Here is an 8,328-nt window from a genome sequence, read left to right on the forward strand (position 1 = left end):
AGAAAACAATGAGACCTATGTAATGAATCCATTAGATTTTCTCTGTCTCTCTCTTTCTCTTCCTCCAGTACTTTAGTGAGAAAAGAAACAAATAGATTTCAGTTCAGTTTTCACTATTTTTTATTGCACAGATTTTAGTGTACCTCATCTTAAAAAATGGCATAATAGCTCAGGAGATGGCTGGATAGGCAAAGTGAGCCACTGAATACAAAGCATTCAAAATGAAAGACAAATCAATTTAGCCTATCAATATTAACTGAATACCTACTACCTAAACTATGCTTGGTGCTTTGGAAACCCACAGATAAACAAATACCATTATACAAGTAAGAGAGATATCTGTAAAAGATTAGGACAGTTTTTCTTGTGATACATTATTTCAGATATCCTCATTTTATAAGTTGTTAAAAGATCAACTAAATTCATTGATGTCTATCTGCTTTAAAAATAAAATATTAGATGGGAAGTAGCATTGGTCATTAATGTTAAATTATTGTAGCTGATTTATATATCAGATGGTGAGTCCTTTGAAAATGGTTTCCTTCATATCTGACATAAATAATTGCTTTGTTGACACAAGAGAAAAGAGTTAATAGGAAAAAATGAAAGCAACATTAACCCTTTCTTCCTGCGAGTATCATCTTCAAACATAATTAATTTAATGACCTTTTAGGTGCTTCATCTTAAACATAGCTCACAAATACCCATTAATTTATTCATTTTATTCCCAGTGATTCTTATGCTGCAATAGGAATTAAACCATTATACCTACAAATTTCAGCTACACCAATTACACAACTTTCTAATCATCCTTTTGGGGGAAAAAAGTCAGTTATTTAAATTACCAAAGAGGTGATAAAGGAGCAAAACTTACCATTAAATCATATTTTAAAATAGTAAAAAACTGTTTCAGAATTTGCTCCATTTTTCATTCCTGGGGTAGGGAAATATGAGAAACTGATAGAAACATGTACATTCATGTGGCTGATGGCTGTGTCAGCTTTCATCATTGCTGTTGATGGTCAATGCAAAGTATCAGAGGTAAGTATGACGAAGCAAGTTGGCTTTGGGATCTCCTCTAGATCCTTTAAGACCTTTGAAGGATTCTCTTCAATTAATGTACTTATTGAATTAGCCTTTGTAAGTCTCATACCATTTGGTGATTGCTTCTTTATAGAAGTGGGGGAAAGTCCCCTGAGTGTGTAAAACTTCAGTTTGGACGAGGGAAAAGAAGAGGGTACATGAAGATACAGGTTTGCCTGGCACAAAGTGTACAGGGATGTTTAGGGAAAGAAAATGTAAGACAGCCAACCCCAGGTGGGGTGGAATCAACCAATGAAAGGCCACTTGGAGAAGGTGGGTCTTGAAAGAAGTGGGAATATTGTCCTGGTGTGAAAAACAAGGAAGGACAATGCAGATGGAAGAAATATATGTTAAATAGGAGAGTCAGTGCAAAAATGTAACTCTTTTATCCTTCCACATTTATCCCATAATGCTTTATAGACTACATAACCCCAATTTAACCTATTCATTTGATAATTTACCTACATATGGCATATGCAAAATAATGGCATATGAAAAAGTATCCTAAATAAAATCACATATTTAAATTGCTAGGTATATCTCTTTCTACTGGGTTGCATAAGCAATTGATTTGTATTTGTAGAATCAAGAAACAAAATCACAAAAATCAGGAACAAATGCTAATTAGAAAACATGTTTATAAGATTCAAAAGGATAAAATTAGTTTTTTTTTGCAGCTGAAATTTGGCTTGTTGATATTTCAGTCCACAGTGAAATGTAAAAATGCATGTGGCTCCACTGTTCCCATCAGCACCAGCAAGCATGCATGCACACACACACACACACACACACACACACACAGAAGGAGGGAGGAAGGGAGAGAGAAAGACTGAGAGAATGAAAGAATATGGAAAGATGGATAACAGAAGCAGGGATAATTTACACTGGATGAGATGCACACAGCTGTTTGGCCAAATTTACTACTTAGCAAAACATTTTCTTGTGTTCAGCTTATCACTAAACAATTATTTCATTTAATTTAATCACTGCCTTTGAATACCTTTGAAACCCTTTCTAGGATAGAAACCCTTTTGGGATAGGAACTGAAAAGTAATAAGTGTATGCAATAATATTTTGTGCATAAATTGCCAAACCCTGGGATATTTGGAAAGAATCAGAAAGCTGATTGCAGTGTGCTAAAATATTTGGAAAGAATCAGAAAATTGAGTTTGGGCCTCCAATGCACTCAGCTCGTATGTCCTTGATGAAATTTCCCTCATCCTTTCATTTCACTGGCCGCTCCTGCATCCAGTTTAATGAAACAAGAGCTGTTTCTGCAATAAGTGTAACAGCAGAGGAGACAAGGCGCCAGAAAATATCCCTTTCATTGGCAAAGTGTTTATGCTAAATTCTTAGAAAAATGGCCTTTCATGAGTTCACTTAGAATAAATGCCTTCACATGCTGGAACGCAGGGCACAATGTCCAGGTAACAAACCCTGAATAAGCATGTGGTTAGGCCAGGCCATCACTCCCGAAAAGTTCAATAGTAAAGAAATGATTTTTCTCTGTCAATCTAGAAATTAGTTTACTGTTCCTATCCGTTTTAAACTGGTTACCACTAGCTTCAATGTGTAAATGTTTAGGCCATGGAGGACCATCCTTTCCTCGAAGAGAGGAAAATGTCAATTCAGGGCAGAGTACCTTTCTGTAAAATAAAAGAGCCAATTGAGAATTTTTAAAAAATATATTTTTAAAGTATTTTCTTTAAGAAATAACAACTACCTCAATGGGCCTAAGGTTAAGGGAGGCTGTGGCTCATTTAAAATAGTTTGCTACTTGAATTCTGAGATAATGCAATTCCTTAAAATCTTTTTATGAGGTGATACAGGGGTCCCTAGTTCCCAGTTAACTACTCTTTTAAGTATCTATTTGAAGTTATCTGCATATTCACTAACGATGTGTTGGAACTAAGGAAAATTGATATTAATTACCCTTGGGGTGTGGGGGGAGAGAGTAGGGTAGCCGGTTTATTGTGCTTCAGAGGAAGCATTGCTGGTGCACAGCTGAGGTCCTGAGATGCCCCTGGGTGTTCTGATGTTGTAAGCTTGGTTTGTTTTATGACTGTTTTTGTGAAAACATTGCAATACATCCCCCCAGCCCCCCACCCGCCTCAAGAACAGGAAGGGGGGAAGTCTTCAGTATTGGAAAGGGGCTGGCATGGTAACTTAGGGAGCAATATGTTAGTTATGCCTTTATTACACCACTAGGGACAACTTCTGGGAGGAGTGGCTTCAACATGCCTTTCCTAAAGGATCCCTCCAGAACCACATGTCATACTAGGCATGACCTTAGCTGGGCAGTGTTCTGAGTAATTCCTTTAAGGGGGAAATGCTGGGAGTTCCATTGTTAAAGTGCACTATCTCAAGGTGCAAGAAGTATTCGCTGGTCAGGATCCACGGACTGTGGCCTGCGGCGGCGTTACCTTGGGTGGCACCTTGGCAGGTGGGCTTGGTTGCACACAGGGCTAGGAGCTTGGAGGGGCGCTGGGGCCGCGGACTGCAGACCTGAAATCTTCTGCGGCAGCGAATGGAGCTGTGAGACGACCTCAGCCTGGAAGCCTACGATGCCTGGCACCAGGGTGGTCTCCGTGGCACATTCGCGCAGCTGCTCCGGGTTTAGAGGTGGGAGAGAAAACCCCTGCCCGGTTGCAAAGAGGAGATACACACGGGAGCCAAAGCGGGAAAGGGGGGTCAATTCCGAGGGTGCTGGGTTGAGCAAGTTCCGGCTACAGCTACAGGGGCTTTTAAAGACCAGAAAAAAAAAGAGGAAGAAAGCCCCTGGCGGAGACTTTCTTTGGAGCGCCCACGCCCAGGAAGTCCCTGCAAAGCCTGCTTTGGCGCGGGGAGTGTGGGCGGTGTGATCCGGCCGCTCTCCCGACCTCGAGCCTTTTCGGGTCCTTCTCCCACCCTCAGAAAAGTCAGGAAACTTGGGGTGGGGTGAAGGGTGTTCAACAAGGGAGAGGGAGGAGGCCGGTTACAGAGGCATCGCTATCGCTTCTCTGCTTTTCTCTCGCTTTTTCTTTTTCTTTTTTAAACCGCCAGTGCTGTCTCCACAAGGAAAGGAAATGACCCCGAAGTGCCCCAGCGGCCCAGTTTCCAGGAGCAAAGTCGGGGGGATGCTGCGCTCCAGGCCCAGGGCCTCGCGGGGATCCCGACCACAAGTGGGTCCTGGGACAACTCCTCCCGGACCCGCGCGAGGTTTTCCAGGAGAATAGGTTCCCCCGAGGCTGAGACGGGAGGCTCAGGGCGCGCCGACCGCTCCGTGCGCGCGGCCGGGCGGAGGCGGCCCCTGCTGGCGGGGTGGCGGGAGCTCGGGATCTCGGCGGGTTCGGCCCCGGGAACCGGCGGTGAGGAGGTGGACTGACTCTCCCGGGCCCCTTCGTGAAAGTCCCTGTTGCCCAGCGGAGCTCTGGCAGAGAGAAGTGGGACTGAAACCTACCCGGAGCGGTCAGGCCTGCATGAGGCCCAGGGCCGGGAGGTTCGGGTTTGGTTTTGGTTTTTAATCTGGGGGTGGGGGACCGGAGCGGAGGGCATTCTGTACCCTAAGTTAAGTCGCACCTGGAAGGAAACCCCAATCATCTATCTTAATGGGCGTCTCCAGCGACAAATAAACGATCCATCTCTCAGCGGCAAGTCCACAGACGCTGCCCCAAGGCCCCCGGCTGCACACCACCGCCCCCTCCTGGGAGCCCCCCTAGGGTGCGTCTCGCGGCTGCCCGAGGTGGCCTGTCCCCGCCTCTTTCCGCTTCTCCCAGGGACAAGGCCAGGTACGAACTCTGGGAGGCCCCACACCCGAGGCACCCTGGAGACCCTCCTGATACTCTCTTCAAAATAAAACGAACACTAAGTCTCAAAATAAGGAAATGAAAGCACGACATCCAGATTTTTCCTTGGCCACTCCATGGTCATTTTTAATTCACAGGCAAATTCGCGGGTGCCCCAGCCTTGCCCAGGCCTGTGAGGTCCCCCAGATCCCTGCCTCCCCAGGTTTGTCTGCTGGAGCTGCGCGTCGCCCAGCAGCCCGGGTGGCGTCCGCGTGTGGCCTCGAGGTCCAAACCTATGTCTTCCCCAGGAGGTTCTTTGTGTTTCCAATTCTCCCGGGGCCCGTTCTTCTTCTTCTTTTTTTTTTTCTTTTTTCTTTTTTCCCCTTTTCTTTCAGTTGTCAGCAAAACAGCTGGGTCTGTAGAGGTTGTGGCCACCGCCTCGACCACAGCCTCTGGACTGAACCAGGCCTTGGAGCCCCGGTCCCCAAAGCCACTGGGAGCAATGCACCGCCCCCTGCCACCCGGAGGTCGGGAGCCTCGCTGGCTACCACTGCGCCGTATTCCCGGGGGACTTGGTGGAGGAGCACAGATGGGGGACGCCTCCGGCGGGCTCTGTGGGCCAGCTGATGGATCGTCTCATTTCCAGACTTGATGGGCCGGAACCTGGGCTGGCGGGGAGGTGGGGGAAGGGGAGCGCATTGTCCTGTGTAGGGGAGGTGGGGGGTGGGGAGGGGCTCTGGGTGCTGAATTTTGTCTGTGGGGTGGCGGCGGCGGCGGTATACATATCACAAAGGAAGACCCGGAATACCCCACTCCCACTAACGCGTAATTATCCCTTTCCCCGTGCCCTGTCCGGGCCCCGCGCTGCGTCTCTATCCCGGGCCCCGTAACCGCGGGGCTGCGTGCTGCGCGGTCCCGGGGGCTCCTGGCGGCGCACCGCCTCCTATCCCCGCGCTTCGGCGTCCCGCCGCGCGGCGCTGTGGACATCCTTTCCCCGGGGAGGCTGAGAGGACAGGACTCGCCCTCCACGCGCCTGGGAAGAGCCCTGGGCGGGGGTGGAGGGGAAGGGTGAAAGCCGCAGTGCAGGGAGCAAAAAGCCTCCATTCCGGGCCCAGCTAAGGTCTTGATTCTCGCGGGCGGGGAGCATGAGAGGAAGTCAGCGGGACTGCAGTTGAGAGTCCCAATGGCGGTGAAGGATGTTGTAGAAAAGTGGGTGGGAAGTGCACATTGCAACGCTTGCACCTCGCTGTCCGACCCTCCAGCGTGGCCTAGAAAGCCAGGAGGTCCTGGGGCGGGCAAAGTAGCTTGTCCCTGTCCTGGCCCCTCAGGCGGGAGTGGGAGCGGGAGAGGAAGCCAGGCGCGAGGCTAGGCTTGGATGAGAGAAGGACTGGGTCATAATTGTGAGGTGTGTGTGTGTTTTCTTTCAGCTCCTGAAGTTTTCTCAGCAACTGAACTCCCACTCTGCTCCAGGCATTCACCCTGGGCTGGGCCTGGGAGGACGCTCAGGGGATCAGGTCTGTGCTATCCGGAAACCCAATCTTTGCCCCTGGGCAAAGTACCCCAACCCCTTCCCACACTCATCCCAGCTGCTGGGAAAGTCACCACTCTCTAGGGAGCCAAGACAGCGTCACATGGGTCAGGGCATCTAGACCAAGCACAACCCAAAGACCAAAGTGTGGTCCTTGGACAGTAGCACATCTTCTCTTGGATCCTACAGAGCCTCAGGGCACACGCAGCAGCCCTGCCGAATCAGAATCTGCATTTAAAATGGTTTTCCTGGGGGGTGGGGGGGTGGGGGGGTGCCTCTACGTTGGAGAAGCCCTGGCCTAATTTATAGAGCCTGACCTTAGCCACTGCCGCCTTGTCCCACTGTGCGTTTCCCAGCCTCATCTTCATCATCTGTCAGATGGAAGTTGTTTGGGGAGGTCCTAGGGGATCTCTTATCACACCTGGACCCACTTCACACCAATGACATTAGAATCTCCAGTTGGTGCAGCCCAGGCAGCAGTACATTTTTGAAGTGTCCATAGGTGATTCTAACAGCAACCGGGAAATAACTAATGGAGAAATACCCACTCTTACAGATGAGCTCAGATACCTCCTGAGCTGTATGCAAGAGAGTGGTACAATGGTTAAGGCCTCTGGGCTCTGTAGCCTGATTCATTCTGGCTTCAGCCAGTGAGGCCTTGACCAGCTAATAACCTTGCTGGCTCAGTTTCCTTATCTGTAAAATGAAGTGAATAATAATGCCTACCACATAGGGTGTGGTGCAGACTTAGAATCAAATAGACAGAATAAAGTTTAAGAAATGTTAACTTATAAGGTCAAGTTCCTCAATCCTTCCTTTTAAACCACAATGGGAAACTAATTATCTCACTTCCCTTTCAACCTGCCCCACATTTCAGGGCACAACAATCTTGCTTCAATATTTAAACCTATTTTTTTTAAAAAAACATTTTATACATGAAAACTAATATTTTAAATCACTTAGCAATTTAGTAAACCTGATCCTGATCCTGATCCTGATCTCCCCCCCCCCCCCCCCCCCCGCAAATAATGCTGATGCTTCTGGTCTGAGGGGATCACAGTGTGAGAATCACAATGCCAAATGAATGGTCTGCTTTCCTAGAAATCTCAACAGCAGCACTGTCCAATAGAAATATAATGCAAACCACAATTATAAGTTAAACTATTCTGGTAGACACATTTTATTTATTTATTTATTTATTTATTTATTTATTTATTTACTTATTTATTTATTTATTTTAATTGTAATATATTTGACATGTAACATTATGTAAATTGAAGATGTATAAGATGTTGATTTGATACATTTATATATTGTAGTATGATTGCCATTGTAGTGATGGTCAGCACCTCTAATATGTCACATAATTATAATTTATTTTTTTGTGGTGGGAATGATTAAAATATAGTCTCTGGATCTGAAAACTATATGGTAGGTGTACTTCTCACAGCCTAGTAGTTAACCCAAGTGCTGCTCAAGGCTGCATATTTCTTCCCTCCAAGAGGATGAAATTGGAAATAGACCTTGAAAACAGATATTGCTCCTTTTTATGTGGCTATAATAATACAGTTCACCACATCTCCGGCTATATGTTTATAACATTATACCGTGGTTAATTTTCTGTTTTCCCTGCTAGTTGAGAACTCTTTAAGGACAACTCCGAATTAAATTTATATATCTCCCCAACACCTATCAGAAGGTCTGGAACATCACAGATGCACAGTAAGGTTTTCTGATAGACTTTGTTACTTCCAGGAGTCACTATTGTCCACCATGTGCATGAAATTAAAATACTTTGTAATCATAATGTTTTATAAGGATTCATCCATTATTGGTGGTTGAGGTACATTATATAAACAAACATTTATGGGTATTTATCAGATACTGTTCTAAATAGATCAATAAGATACTAGGCATTTTTCTGTCTTTAGACCTTGATCCTTGCCATTTCTT

Source organism: Cnephaeus nilssonii (assembly GCF_951640355.1).
Source record: "Cnephaeus nilssonii genome assembly, chromosome: 11".
Classification (NCBI taxonomy): Eukaryota; Metazoa; Chordata; class Mammalia; order Chiroptera; family Vespertilionidae; genus Cnephaeus; species Cnephaeus nilssonii.